Here is a 14,460-nt window from a genome sequence, read left to right as displayed (position 1 = left end):
AAAAATCCTAAGTGACTATTTGTGGGTTTTTTGTTGTTGTTGTTTTTTCAATAACTTTTGGAATTAACTTCAGAAATGTACATATTCTTTGAATAACGACACACTGAAATTGTTGCTGTTCATGGAAATTTAATACCTGAAAAACTGAAACGACATGAACAAAACTGAGTTTTTCCATAAGACCTATAAATTGTCTCATTTTATAGAAACTTTCATTTTCTTTCATGTGTGAAATAAAGCTTTTCAATTGCATTTTAAGATACAATAAAGAAAATATGTAAAACTAATGAGAATTCCAGAGCATTGGAAGAATATATGCTTTGTTTTCTAAGAATACAATGATATAAAATATCTCTTGCAGGTAGACCTTGAGGAAAATTATGTACACTAAGTTTGCCACTGGTGGTTTAACTTTTGCATTTATTGTCTTTTCTTTTCTGTACAGGCCTTATTTAGTATTATCTCCCCTAGATTCCAAATTTAATAACTGGAAAGAATAAACTAAAAGTTTGCCAGGAATTTTTTTCTCACCTGATTACTGAAGGAACTTTCCCAAGGGAAGAAAAGAAAGCGGGTGACCCAGGACCCAGGCATAGTCCTTCCCATGGTCTTCAGGGAAAATAAGTAACATTAACAATCTTTACAGGAAAAAGCAATTGCTATAGAGTGTTCGCAAAAGATCCTCACTTATGATAAGGAAACAGAGAAACTGTGGATTTTTTGAGGCATGGTTCTTTAAAGAATGCCACATAAGCTATACAACTCTTTGGGGATAAAACTGAGTTATCTACTTTGGAACATAGAGCAGTATGTTTGACAGGAGAAAGGACAGGTGGGTGTGTGGGTGTGTGTGTTTCTATGTGTCTATGTCATAGACCTTTCTCTGCTTTGTCTGAACCTCTGGTTTTCCTAGGATCCCAGATCCTCTAACCTGTGTGAGTCTGATACAGCAAACTAATCTACCTTAACAACTCACTAACTCAAGATATTATGCACTTTCTTATGGCTAACATAATTATCCTAAGGGATACTTGTATCTGGAAAGATGATAAATGCTTTAAATGTGTAACTTATTTTTAACTCTAGAATGCCATTCATTTGCAAAGATGGCATAATAGATATATTAAGCAAAAAATCTTCTGGGTTTTCATTTATTTTTTTCTGCTTTATTTTAATAAGAAGATCTGAGTTACCTGCTCTTTTGATTATTGATTTTACATTCCCCTCTGACTTGTGACCCTACATTGTTTTCCTTTGCAATTTTCCAGACTTCATCATCACTATAGGAATCACCACTATCTTTTTAAATAGAACTTGTGCATACAGTGTCAAATATTTCTTATGTTGCATACTCTCTAAATTAAATTCTCTTTATGGTCAGGTCATATTCTATATTGTTTACACTAAGCACAATGATAGGCCAATAACATATTCACATTATAAATATGAATAAAAATGATAAAAATGAAACTAGTTTTAGGAGTACAGTTCTAATTATGCTTCACATTCTTTATAATAACATTGACATCTATTCATAGCCATATATGATAAGGGCCATCATTTCTGTGTGTAGGGAATATGAATAACCCAACACCAAAAGAAATACACAATGTAATTTTTAATGTATATTGAAATAAAATATAAAATGAATTGTTTGCAAAATATGCAGAATGTAACAAAGCAGGCAAAGGGAGCCCTTTGAAAGTTAATAAAAACTTATTTGCACTGAAAGTTATTTTTCAAAGACACAAAAATCTTGCAGGGGAGGTGTAAATGGAGTTAAATTTGTAAATGTTAAACATTTTTGTTATAAATGTATAATTACACATCCAGGAGGAAAAAATCACAAGAAGTTAAACAACTGATAAAATTATCTTTTTTTGAATGAGGTATATTAATATGAACAAAATGTATAGTAGATACCCCTGAATCTTTTATTAGAATGAAAGAATAACATACATATAGAATAAATTATTTCAATATTTAATCATTACAATGTAGATGGGAAAGTTTGAAAATGACTTGGGGTAGAAACCCATAAAAGATATAGGAAAATAACTATAATTAATACTAATAAGAAAGCCTCAATTTATTAAATTCTTTCTATACTTTAATGAATAAAAAGTATATTAAAATGATGCAGTGAACGGAAGTGACTTTCAGAATATGCTATTAACAACTATAATCATTTCAATGTTTTAAAGCTATAGGTACATAATCACGATTAATATTTAAGGTAGTTTTCTTGAGGCAACTCATTATGTTTCATAAAAAAGACTAAATTACAATTCATATCATGGTCAGAAAGTTAACTAATAACATATAAAAATTTTTCCAGAAAAGTTTTAAATAAAATGAGTTTATACTGGCCAATTTATTCTTATTAAATTTTAAGTTCAAACATTTGAACATAAAGGGAAAAATTCAACATGGCCCAAGATCATACAGAACATAAAAATGTAGAAACTACTTAACTGGGATGTTTAAAATAAATTCTAAGATACAAGTTATCATTTCTTTAAATTATAACACTTACTAATACTAAAATCTGAGATACAGAAAGTGGCAATACATTATGGGACCTATACTGCCTTACAAAATGTGATGGCTTTATAGCATGTTCCGAAATTCGCTGACATTCCTTCCTTCAAAAGGTTAAGCCTAGTTCCTGTCCTTTTGAATGTAAGTCAGATTTAGTGACTAGCAGCTAATAAACAGAATATGGAAGAAGTAAAACTATGTGACTTTTAAGATTCATTTATAATATATATAATTTTACTTGATTCTAGTTGTCTGATGGAATGCTGCCATGTCATGAGGACACTCAAGAAGCCTATAGAAAGACCGTTATTGTAAGGAAATGAAGCCTCCCAACAACAACCAGCACCAACTTGTCAGCCATGTGAGTGAGCCATCTTGGTAAAAAATTCTCTGGTACCAGTCAAGCTGTCAGATGACTCCAGCTTTTGTCTATACATTGACTGTAATCTCACTCTCACAGAACATGTTCAGCCAGAACCACTCAGGTAGGGATAATATATTTTTCTTCTCTTATTTAATCAGTGGTTATGTTCAGTTCAGTTGCTCAGTCGTATCCAACTCTTTGAAACCCCATGGACTGTAGCACACCAAGGTTCCCTGCCTATCACCAACTCCCGGAGCTTACTCAAACTCATGTCCATCGAGTCAGTGATATCATCCAAACATCTCATCCTCTGTCATCCCCTTCTTCTGCCTTCAATCTTTCCCAGCATTAGGGTCTTTTCCAGGGAGTCAGTTTTTTGTATCAGGTAGCCAAAGTATTGGAGAAGGAAATGGCAACCCACTCCAGTGTTCTTGCCTGGAGAATCCCAGGGACGGGGGAGCCTGGTGGGCTGCCGTCTATAGGGTCGCACAGAGTTGGACACGACTGAAGCGACTTAGCAGCCAAAGTATTGGAGTTTCAGCTTCAACATCAGTCCTTCCAATGAATATTCAGGACTGATTTCCTTTAGGATGGACTGGTTGGATCTCCTTGCAGTCCAAGGGACTCTCGAGAGTCATCTCTAACACCACAGTTCAAAAGCATCAATTCTTCAGCACTCAGCTTTCTTTATAGTTCAATTCTGACATCCATACATGACTACTGCCAAAACCATAATTTTGACCAGATGGACCTTTGTCAGCAAAATAATATCTCTGCTTTCTAATATGCTGTCTAGGTTGATCATAGCTTTTCTTCCAAGGAGGAAGCATCTTTTAATTTCATGGCTGCAGTCACCATCTGCAGTGATTTTGGAGCCACAAAACAGTCCCTCACTGTTTCTACTGTTTCCCCATCTATTTGCCATAAGTAATGGGACCAGATGCCATGATCTTAGTTTCCTGAATGTTGAATTTTAAGCCAACTTTTTCACTCTCCTCTTTCACTTTCATCAACAGCCTCTTTAGTTCTTCTTCACTTTGTGCCATAAAGGTTGTATCATCTGCGTATCTGAGGTTATCGATATTTCTCCCAGCAATCTTTTTTTTTCTTCCAGAAACATTTTATTGTGATCCCTTATACATTAATAACAACTTTCCCCAAAGGGATGATATATAATCTTTATTCTGAAAAGGATATATAGATAATGTATTACTAGCATCTGGTCAGTGGTATCACTGTATGTCTTAAAACCTTCTCAATTAAGAAGCTCCTCCTTTTCCCCCTCCCAAACCTTGGTGCAATCCAGCCCTTTCTCTCTCTTCATACTGACATAATCTGGCTCTGCATTCTGACCTCGTTCAAGAACAAGGGATAGGGACTTTTTCTGGATTCTTATGGGCAAGTGAAGCTGAGAATACTCAACAGACTGGGCCCCAATTTAAAGAGCTTTTTTTTATCTTCTAAATTTCTACTATTAGAACTGGATTATAATTCAAGATTTGTGTTTGCCTTGTTGGCCAATATACCTACCACACAGCCCAAGGATCAGTTCAGCTAAGCCAAGGCTTTGTCTTGACAGCAGAGGTGTCTCAGACTTTTCTTCCACAAAGGGCTCAGTCAGCGGGAGGTAAGTCCTTTCCACAGCAAACAGCATCACGTGCCCTGCTGGTTCTTGGCACCACATACAGAGCCAAAGCCTTGCTCTCGGCTCTTAAGAGAACTCATCTGGGCCATCTCCTCTTTCTGAGCTCATGGGGCAGAAGGGGCTGTGAAGGCTTCAGGCTCCTGGTGATCATCATAACACGTTCTCATACGTGCTGGCCTCCATGCTGCCTGTGTCATGGGACCTTTGCTAATCTGGTAGGTCCTCGCCAAAACAAGCCCAGCTCCAGGGTCATCCAACACCTACTTTTCTCTGGTTTGTGCTGATGCTTCCATGGGTTGTGCTTCCACAGTGGGCTCTGGCTCCAAAGGAAGGGATGGTGGCTTTGTGAGCTAGGATGTTCCTACAGCACCTGAGGGGAGCTTCCTGTATGTGGCTGCTGAAGACATTGCCTGTCCTGGAGCTTGATTAGAGCCCAGAGGCTGCTGGAAACAGGTGGCTTTACTGGTTGAAGCAGGCTGGTGCTTTGATTTGGCATCTTTAACTGGTTTAGTCCAGACCAGTGCCTCCCCGACCTGTAGAGCAGCTCCCAGCTTCTAGGCTACCTCCACCATCTCCGGATCAAATTCCAGAGACCTACTACACTTGAGTAGGTTGATTTTCTTCTCCATCTCCTGATACTGGGCCAGGGCATCCCTCTTCTCACCCTGGTTATACAGCAGCACAGCATAGTTCAGGTTTACTAAAGGGTTACACTTATCAAGGCGGACTTCTTCTTCATAGGCTCTCTTGGCATTCTCTGTATCCTCCAGATTGGTGAGAGCCACAGCCAAGAGCATGTAGAGCTCCCCCATCTTCGGCTGGAAGTTGATGGCTGCGCTGAGGAAATGGAAAGCGGATGCGTACTGCTGCATAGTCAAGTGGACAAGGCCCAAATTATAGAGAATCTTCCAGTCTAAAGGTGCCAGGTAGTTGGCTCATTTCAGACAGCTGATGGCTGCCACATATTTCTTCTTGCCAAAGAAGCACATTCCGATGTTATTCCAGAGTGGAGGGCTTTCTAGAACAGCACATGCTATAATTTTGTATTTGGTGAGGGCAACATCAAAGTCCCCGTGGGTCTGCATCATGCTGCTTGCTGCCAAGATGGCCTTGTAGTTGATAGGGTTGTAAGTCAGTGTGTTTCCAAGATGCTCAAATGCCTTCTGGTAAATGCTGAGCTGCAGGTAGAGTAGCCCTAAATTTAAGCAGCTCTGTATTTTCTGGTGAGAACTCCACTGCTTTCTTGTAGATTTCAATGGCCTTGTCCAAGTCTCCCTTTAGCAAGAAGATCTTGCCCAGCATTATGTAAGTCAAATCATGTTAAGATGTAGGGCATTGTGCAACTGGTCTTGTGCCTTGTCAAACTGTTTCAGATACATGTAGCAAACTCCTAGGTTATGACAGATTTCCCTGTCTTTCTGATTAAGTTTAGCTGCTTCATTATATACTTCAATGGCAGCTTTATGTTTTCCCAAAAGAAATAAGGATCTGGCCACCTGCTTGAGGTTATCAGCACACTGAGGGCTGAGAACAACACACATCTGAAAGTGCCTTAGGGATTGCTGGATATTTCCTTCCAGGTGAAATATCAAAGCTTGGACATAGATAGCATATTCACATAATCCCTGAGTCTCCTGAAGCTGTTCTTTGATAACAGCCTTGCATGCTTCATAATCCTTCTGGATATAATTCCATTCCATTCCATTCCATTCAGTCGCTCAGTCGTGTCCGACTCTATGCGACCCCGTGGACTGTAGCCTACCAGGCTTCTCCGTCCATGGGATTCTCCAGGCAAGAATACTGGAGTGGGTTACCATTTCCTTCTCCAGGGGATCTTCCCGACCCAGGGATATAATAGAGATGGATCAATCAGTTCTGCTTCTCCAAAATAGGGAACTCTGGGGCTTCTTTCAGCCGGGGTTTTTGAGATTCAGCAGACACAGGAAGCTGAGTTTTCGTAGACAGTTTCTCTTCAGCCCTCTCCCAGCAATCTTGATTCCAGCTTGTGCTTCATTCAGCCCAGCATTTCACGTGATGTATTCTGCATATAAGTTAAATAAGCAGGGTGATGATATAGAACTCTGTCATACTCCTTTACGTATTTGGAACCAGTCTCTTGTTCCATGTCCAGTTTTAACTGTTGTTTCTTGAACTTTCTTGCTTTAGTTACAATTAATATGAATTATCTTCATGGAATTCCAGTTTCAAACAAAAATATGGTTTATTTGTATAGTACTATAATATTTTGGTATAATTTACATATAGTTTGCATTTTTAATGAAATAATAATAGCTGTTTTATTTTCCTGCATAGTTCTAATTTTCAAATTTTGGAAATTAACAATGTGTTTCATAATTGATACAAATCACTAACTCTTTCTAATGTTATCATACAAAGATATAGCAGTATACCACATTGTATAAAAGAGTTTTTACTTCAAAGCTGGATGTACTATTGGGTTGGCCAAAGTGCCTTCAGGTTTTTAGGCAAAAATAAAAGACATTTTTCATTTTCACCAAAAACTTTATTGAACAACATATTTACCATTTTGTTTCCCTACTTCCTGTCCTTTTTCAGGCAACTTCATAATTCCACTAACCCAAAACCTTTTATCATTTTAAGCCAAGAACTATTTTACGTGCCTTTTACAGTACTCCAGGGAATTGGGAATTTTTCAATTAAGGGAATTTTGTAAAGACAGAAATAAATGCACATCTGAAAGTGCAATGTCTGGTTAAAACCATGAATGAATCAAAATTTTCCAGCCAAGCTGTAACAGTTTTTACCTGGTCATCAAAGAAATGTGGTTTTGCATTATACTGATGGAAGATTATGCATGTTACATTGATTTGGACACTGTTTGTCAAGTGTTGCTTTCAGTTGGTCTAATTAGGAGAAGTACTTGTTGAGATTAATCGTTTGGTTTTCTATAAGGAGCTCAAAATAGAGGATTCCCTTCCAATCTCACCATATACACTACATCACCTTCTCTGGATGAAGATCAGCCTTTGGTGTCTCTGGTGGTAGTTCATTTTGCTTGCCCCACGATCTCTTTCATTTCACATTATTGTACAGCATCTTCTTTTCATTTCCCATAACAGTTTGTTTTGAAAACATTTATGCTATGTTTAAATAGAGAATCACATGCATAAATATGATTAAGAAGGTTCTATTTTTTTCCCAGTTATGTGGAAACCAAACAACAAAGCTTTTAATATAACCATGCTGGTATAAATGATTTTCAACACTATATTTGGATATTTTGAGTATGTCGGCTATATCACATGTGGTATAATGTTGATCGTTCTCAATTAATGTCTTGAGTGCTATAAACTTCAACTGGTCTACTTAACTATGGTGCATCATTCAGTGAGACTTTGCAAACTACTTCTGACACATTCAATCAGTCACAGCACCTTCTGTTTACACTGCACATTTTTTTCTTTTGCGTTTCAGTAGTATTTTTACACTTCTTTAAGTAACAAAGCATAATATGCTGAAAATGTTGCTTTTTTATTTCCTCTTTAATAGTAAAATAGCTATACAAAAGTTTGCTAGTTTTAAGTGTTTTTAATTACATGTTAATATGACAGCTGTCACAATACAGTCTAATAAAATTGTTTTGAATCAAGTTAAAGACAACTAGGCACTACTAGAGTCATCTTACAGAAAAAAAAAAAATGAATTTTTTGGCCAACCCAATACATGGAATTACAAATATTTCATTCTTTCACTCTAGTCACTGGTATCGTGATATATCTTCAGAATATCTTAAACTTTCTATTTTTGGGCAAGAAGTCAACCTAGATTTGAAAATGTTTGCAAAAGATATGTTATACCCCCTTCCTATTATACATGAGGAAACTGACAGAGAGTACACCTCTAGTAGGCTGAAAAATGTCTCCCAAGTTGTCTATGTTTTAATTCTCAGAACCTGTAAGTACAGTATATTATGTTGTGGGTTTCCCTGGTCACTCAGATGGTAAAGAATCTGCCTGCAATACAGGAGACTGGGTTCAATCCTTGGGTCGGGAAGACCCCCTGGGGAAGGAAATGGTAACCCACTACAGTATTATTGCCTGGAAAATTCCATGGACAGAGGAGTCTGGCGGGCTACAACCCATTAGGTTGCAAAGAGCCAGTCACTACTGAGTAGCTAACACTTTCACTTTCATATTAGTTTCCATGACAACAGGGACTTTGTAGATTCAATTAAATTATGGATCTTAAAATGATGAAATTATTCTGGATTTCTTGGATGAGCCCAGTGTAATCAAAAAGGTTTTAGTAAGAGGGAGATCAGAGAGTTAGAGTTGGAGAAAGCAAGGTGACTTGGGAAGCAAAGGGAGATACGGAGACTGGAGGATGGAAGTTAAAGAGATCTGAAGATGTTTCTGATGATCTTGAAGATGGAGGAAGGAGCAACAAGCTAAGGAATAAAGATGCCCCCTAGAAGCTGGAAAAAGCAAGAAAACAGAATCCCCCTTAGAATATCCAGTAGGACTACAGGCTCACTGACACTTTGATTTTAGGACTCTACAGACACCTAGAAGAGTAAGATAATAAATTCATATATCTTTGAGTCACTAAATGTGTGGTGATTTGTTATAGCAGCATCAGGAAATTAACATATGACTTCTCAAAGGTCTTACATACAGATAGTCCAATCTGGACCTCTACTGCAATTCCCCTGCATTTCAAAATTGGGGATGGGAGGAGACAGGGACGACAGAGAATGAGATGGCTGGATGGCATCACCGACTCGAATGACATGAGTTTGAGTGAACTCCGGGAGTTGGTGATGGACAGGGAGGCCTGGCGTGCTGTGACTCATGGGGTTGCAAAGAGTCAGTCACGACTGAGCAACTGAACCGACCGACTGACCGAATCCTAAAGCACTGAAAGGTCACTATAACTGGAAATCGAATTATTAGTTGTATCACCAAAAAGTAACATGAAAAATCCTAACAAAGGGGAAAAGTAAAACCATGACATAAAACTAAAGACTTTAAAATGGCACTAATTTATTTTGAAAGAAAGTGGACCAAATTATCTGAAATAGAAATACTGAAGTATACATGAAAAAAAGGAGTAAGAATCTTAGTAACTAAGTTAAGAAAGTAAAATCTTTAAAACTCAACTATAAATACATTAGTTTTATAAGTAGAAAATCTTTATCTGGCCTGTTACTTGCTGTGTATCTGAAGCTTAAAACATGATTGGCATATGGTACCTTGTCCCATAAGTATTTGTCAAATACATTTCATCTAAAAATTGAAGTATAAATAACAATTCAACATAATGATGAACTCTTGGTAATATAAATCTTATTTTTGAGCAGAGAATAAAAATAGTGTTAAAGCTTCCAAAATTTTTTCTTAATGCAAAACTTTTTATTGTTATTAAAATCTTAACATGCTCAATGTTTTCTGATATAGATTGTTGTTATCATCAATGAACCGTAAGGTTAATTTTATGAACCATTAAGTCAGCCAGTGTTCCAATTATACTGGAATAAGAGCCTTATAAAATTCAGAGGCCAAAAGGGAAATGATAATTTTTGAAAAGAGGTGATGACTGAGAAGCAGAAAGCATGGATAAGACCAAAATGTAGTGAAAACAGCAAAAGATGAGTTAAAGAATGATCTGTGTCAGATAATAATTTAATACAGAAGGGGACATTAAATCCAAGAAGGTCTCAGTAAGGAGTGAAAATCATCAAGCAAACTTTTAAGTTCAAATTCAAGTGATTATTGAATGGGATATAGCTGGTTTAATTCACAGGGATCTTTGATCTAAGATGAACTGCAGGAACTCAGAGAACATGCTGTGATACGTTCTGTGTATTTTGTTGGCATATGAGATTCACAAGGTAATTAGTGATTCTAAAATAAATTGTGTATCACAAGCCTAGATCAACTTTTACCCATAAAACCTTTTGTAAACAAATCACTTTTGAAATTACAGTGATCTGTTTTGATAATCATGAAAGTACAGGCTTCATAGAGCATGATTTTAACAAAAATGCCCAAAATAGACATGTTACACTAAGATGTTAGATAGGTCAAAAATTATTGTATTTATATCTTTAAAATACCTCATACTTTTCTATCCTCTCATTTCCACCTTAGGCATCATAATCTAGATTCCCAATCAATGTACACATCTGGTTTTAAAATTTTGGAGTAATATTGGAAAGAATTTATAGGCAATTTAGCTATAACAGTTTTGAAATGATATAATAATCTGTATCCCCCTCATGCATCACAGCCTTGTGGTAGAGAGGGGGGTTGCATATCTCAGTAAAGCTATGAGCCATGCTATGCATGGCCACCAAGAACAGACAGGTTATAGTGGAGAATTCTGACAAAACACGGTCCACTGGAGGAAGGAATGCAAACCACTCCAGTATTCTTGCCTGGAGAACCCAATGAACAGTATGAAAAGGCAAAAAGATATGACACTGGAAATTGAGTCCCCCAGGTAGGAAAGTGTCCAATATGTTACTGGGGAAGAGTGGAGGGCAATTCGTAATAGCACTTTAGTTGTGGCATGTGGGATCTAGTTCTTTGACCAGGAATCAAACTCAGGCCTCCTGCATTGCGATTGTGGAGTCTAGCCAGTAGACTACCAGGGAAGTCTCACCCATCTCTCTTTTTTTAATTTACTTTTAATTGAAGGATAATTGCTTTACAATATTTTGTTGATTTCTGCCATACATCAACAACATCAAGATAAATCAGCTACAGGCATACATATGTCCCCTCCTTCTTGAATCTCCCTTCTACCTCCCACTCCACCCCACCCACTTAGGTTGTCACAGAGCAAAAGTCTGAGTTTACTGAGTCACACACAAAATTCCACCTGGCTATCTATTTTACATATGGTAATATATATGTTTTCATGCTACTCTCTTCATTTGTCCCAACTTCTCCATCCCCAACTGTGTCCACAAGTCTGTCTCTATGTCTGCATCTCTGCTGCTGCCCTGCAAATAGGTTCATCAGTACCATCTTTCTGGACTTCATACATATGCATTAATATATGATATTTATTTTTCTCTTTAATTTACTTCACTTTTTATATTAGGCTCCAGGTCATCCACCTCATTAGAACTGACTCAAATACATTCCTTTTTATAACTGAGTATTAGTCCATTGTGTATATGTACTATAGCTTTTTTATCCATTCACCTGTTGATGAACATCTAGGCTGCTTCGATGTCCTAGCTATTGTAAACAGTGGTGCAATGAACACCAGAGTACATATGTCTTTTTCAATTATGGTTTCCTCAGGGTATATGTCCAGTAGTGGGATTACTAGATATGATAGTTTTACTCCTGGAGTAAAGGAATCTTCTTATGGAGTAAGAATCCCCACACTGTTCTCCATAGTGGTTTTATCAATTTGCATTTCCACCATCAGTGCTAGAGGGTTCCCTTTTCTCCACACCCTCTCCAGCACTTGTCTGTAGATTTTTTGATGATGGCCATTCTGACCTGTGTGAGATGATACATCATTATAGTTTTGATTTGCATTTTTCTAATAATGAGTAACGTTGAGCATTTTTTCATGTCACATATCTATTTTTACTTATTAAAATACTTTCTATATTTTATTAAAGAATTTATTTTATTGACCTGTCTTTCAGTTCATTGATTCTCTATTTTCTGGTAAAGTCATCCTGTGAGTTCTTAATTTTATTTTTCAACTCTAGAATGTTCATTTTATTCCTTTTTAAAATTTAAGATTCCAATTATTTTTTTTGAAAATCCTTATTCTGTTTTTTCCTCATTTTAAAAATCTATATTAACTTATCATAGTTATTTCAAAGATTATGTCTGCAAATTCCAGTAACTGGACAACCTGTTTATTTCACATATATTATCGAATATTTCCCTTGCTTATCAGCTATTGATTTTTTCTCTTCATATGCTTCATTATTTTTTACTGTTATTATATGCTGAAAACTGTGTAAGCCCCCACTCCAAAAGAAAATCCAGATGACCTAATTTTTCACTAATCATGGGTCTCTCTTTACCTGATTAAAGAGTATAGTCAGGAGTTGTCTGGGTCAAGCTTGATTGCTATTTTAGTAAAAAATCAGTCCATCTTAATTTCACACTTGTTTTTAAGCCATGACCCTGACTGTATAATGGGTCCCTCTCTTTGGCCTTAATGTTTTGTGGGATATCAAGCTCCCTCCTTCAGATATGCCAGATCAAGCTTTTTTTTTTTTAACTTCCAAACAGTTCAAATTGAGTAGCATCGTAAGGGGAATAAAACTGTTGTGCCTGAGATAAATATCCTTCCTAATGAGTCTTTTTCTCCCTCCTAAGTACTATATGATATGGGAGACTGACTATGCCTTTTATAAACTTTCAACCTAGTTCCCGTCTCCTACACAGCATTACAACACAGCAAACATCCAATGAAAAAAAAACTATGAGTTTCTCTCTAGCTTGTAATTGTTCCCATCAGCTTCATATGACCACTACATTTTAGGTTACTTTCTCTTTCTCTTAACAGATGCTTTTTGGTCTAGAAAAATCCCAATATTTAGCCCATTGTGAGAATTAATGAACTCCCAGAGGGGTAAATTAGCTTGTTAGAAAAGTTCTCTTCGGTCTGGAATATTTGCTTGTCTAATCCTCATGGCACCACAACTCTCTAATACCATTACAATATTATCTTGTAATTTATGCATTTTTTTTTCATTGAGCCATATGAAATTTTCAATATTTTTTAGATCAGAAATAAATGGCCCTAAGAGACTTAGTCAGGCAAGACCTATCATGTTTTATTCATAGGCAGAATTCTGAAATAAAAGCCTTTTACAACACGTATTTACAGAATTTGCAACCAACAAACAATCTTTATGTTTTAAATCCAACAAAAATGATTAATTTATGCAACAAAGAGCTAATACAAACCTTTTATTACTCTCAGACTTAGTGTTACATGTTGAAGATGCAATAACTGGTGAAATAGACTCAGTTGCTACCTAGATAAGCAGAAAACTTTAATCAGGGAGCCATCTTTGCTCATGTATTAATAAAAATGCATAACCTAAAAGGCATTTAGATGAAAAAATTCAGTTAAACTATGAAAATATAAAGTGGACCTGATCTAGTGTGAGGAGTTTAGATAAGGCTTCTATAAGAATTGGCTTTTAACTTCATAGCTGAAGAATGCCTTAAATAAGATAAAGCTAGGATTTAACGTGTAAATAAGTGCAGTGCTATATAAATGTAGATAAATAGAAGCATGCTTGCCAAAAATGAGGGTATCTTTGTGAAACCATAAATCATAATCCTTTAATCAATTAGGACAAAGGAGGTAATGTGAACCCTTGAGTGCAGGGGTCCCCAACCTCCAGGCCACAGAACAGTACCTCCAGTTAGATCGGAGGTGGCATCAGTTTACAAATAAAGTACACAATAAATGTAATGCACACGAATCATCCTGAACCCCCCCCCACCAACACTGGTCGCTGGAAAAATTATCTTCCACGAAATGGGTCCCTGGTGCCAAAAAGGTTGGGGACCACGTCCTGAGTGTCATTTAATCTGGCTTTCATGGGCCAGAGTATGTTCCTATGGAATTTTCATCTAAGTTCAGACAGGAAATGTTGCTGTCAGCCATGCAAAGATAGAGAAGTCTTATATTTCAGACAAAGAGTATTACAGAGGAAAAACATGACAATCCTTTAAGATGTTTGAAATAAGAAAAATTAGAAATAAATAGCTATTTAAGGATTTCATCAGGGAACTGACATGAACTGTTCAGCATTTTACAGGCTTTACTCTGATTTCAATGTGTTGAAATATCTGGAGAGAAAAAGCCTATAATCAAGAGGTGACTATTCCAGAATGGAAATGAGTAGTCAAAATTCCAGAGAGCACTGTTA

The 14,460-nt window shown here is 36.6% G+C and overlaps 1 pseudogene; it reads right to left on the bottom strand.

Annotated features, from left to right (window-relative positions):
• Positions 1–4,626: 4,626 nt before the first annotated feature.
• Positions 4,627–6,234, bottom strand: LOC129550996 (BBSome complex member BBS4 pseudogene; annotated as a pseudogene).
• Between the last annotated feature and the right edge of the window lie 8,226 nt (positions 6,235–14,460).

The sequence above is a fragment of the Moschus berezovskii genome, chromosome 1 (assembly GCF_049115385.1).
Source record: "Moschus berezovskii isolate FMDL1 chromosome 1, NW_MosBer_1.0, whole genome shotgun sequence".
NCBI classification, from domain to species: domain Eukaryota; kingdom Metazoa; phylum Chordata; class Mammalia; order Artiodactyla; family Moschidae; genus Moschus; species Moschus berezovskii.
Note: the sequence above shows the minus strand (reverse complement) of the source record. Positions and strands in the feature narration are given on the sequence as shown.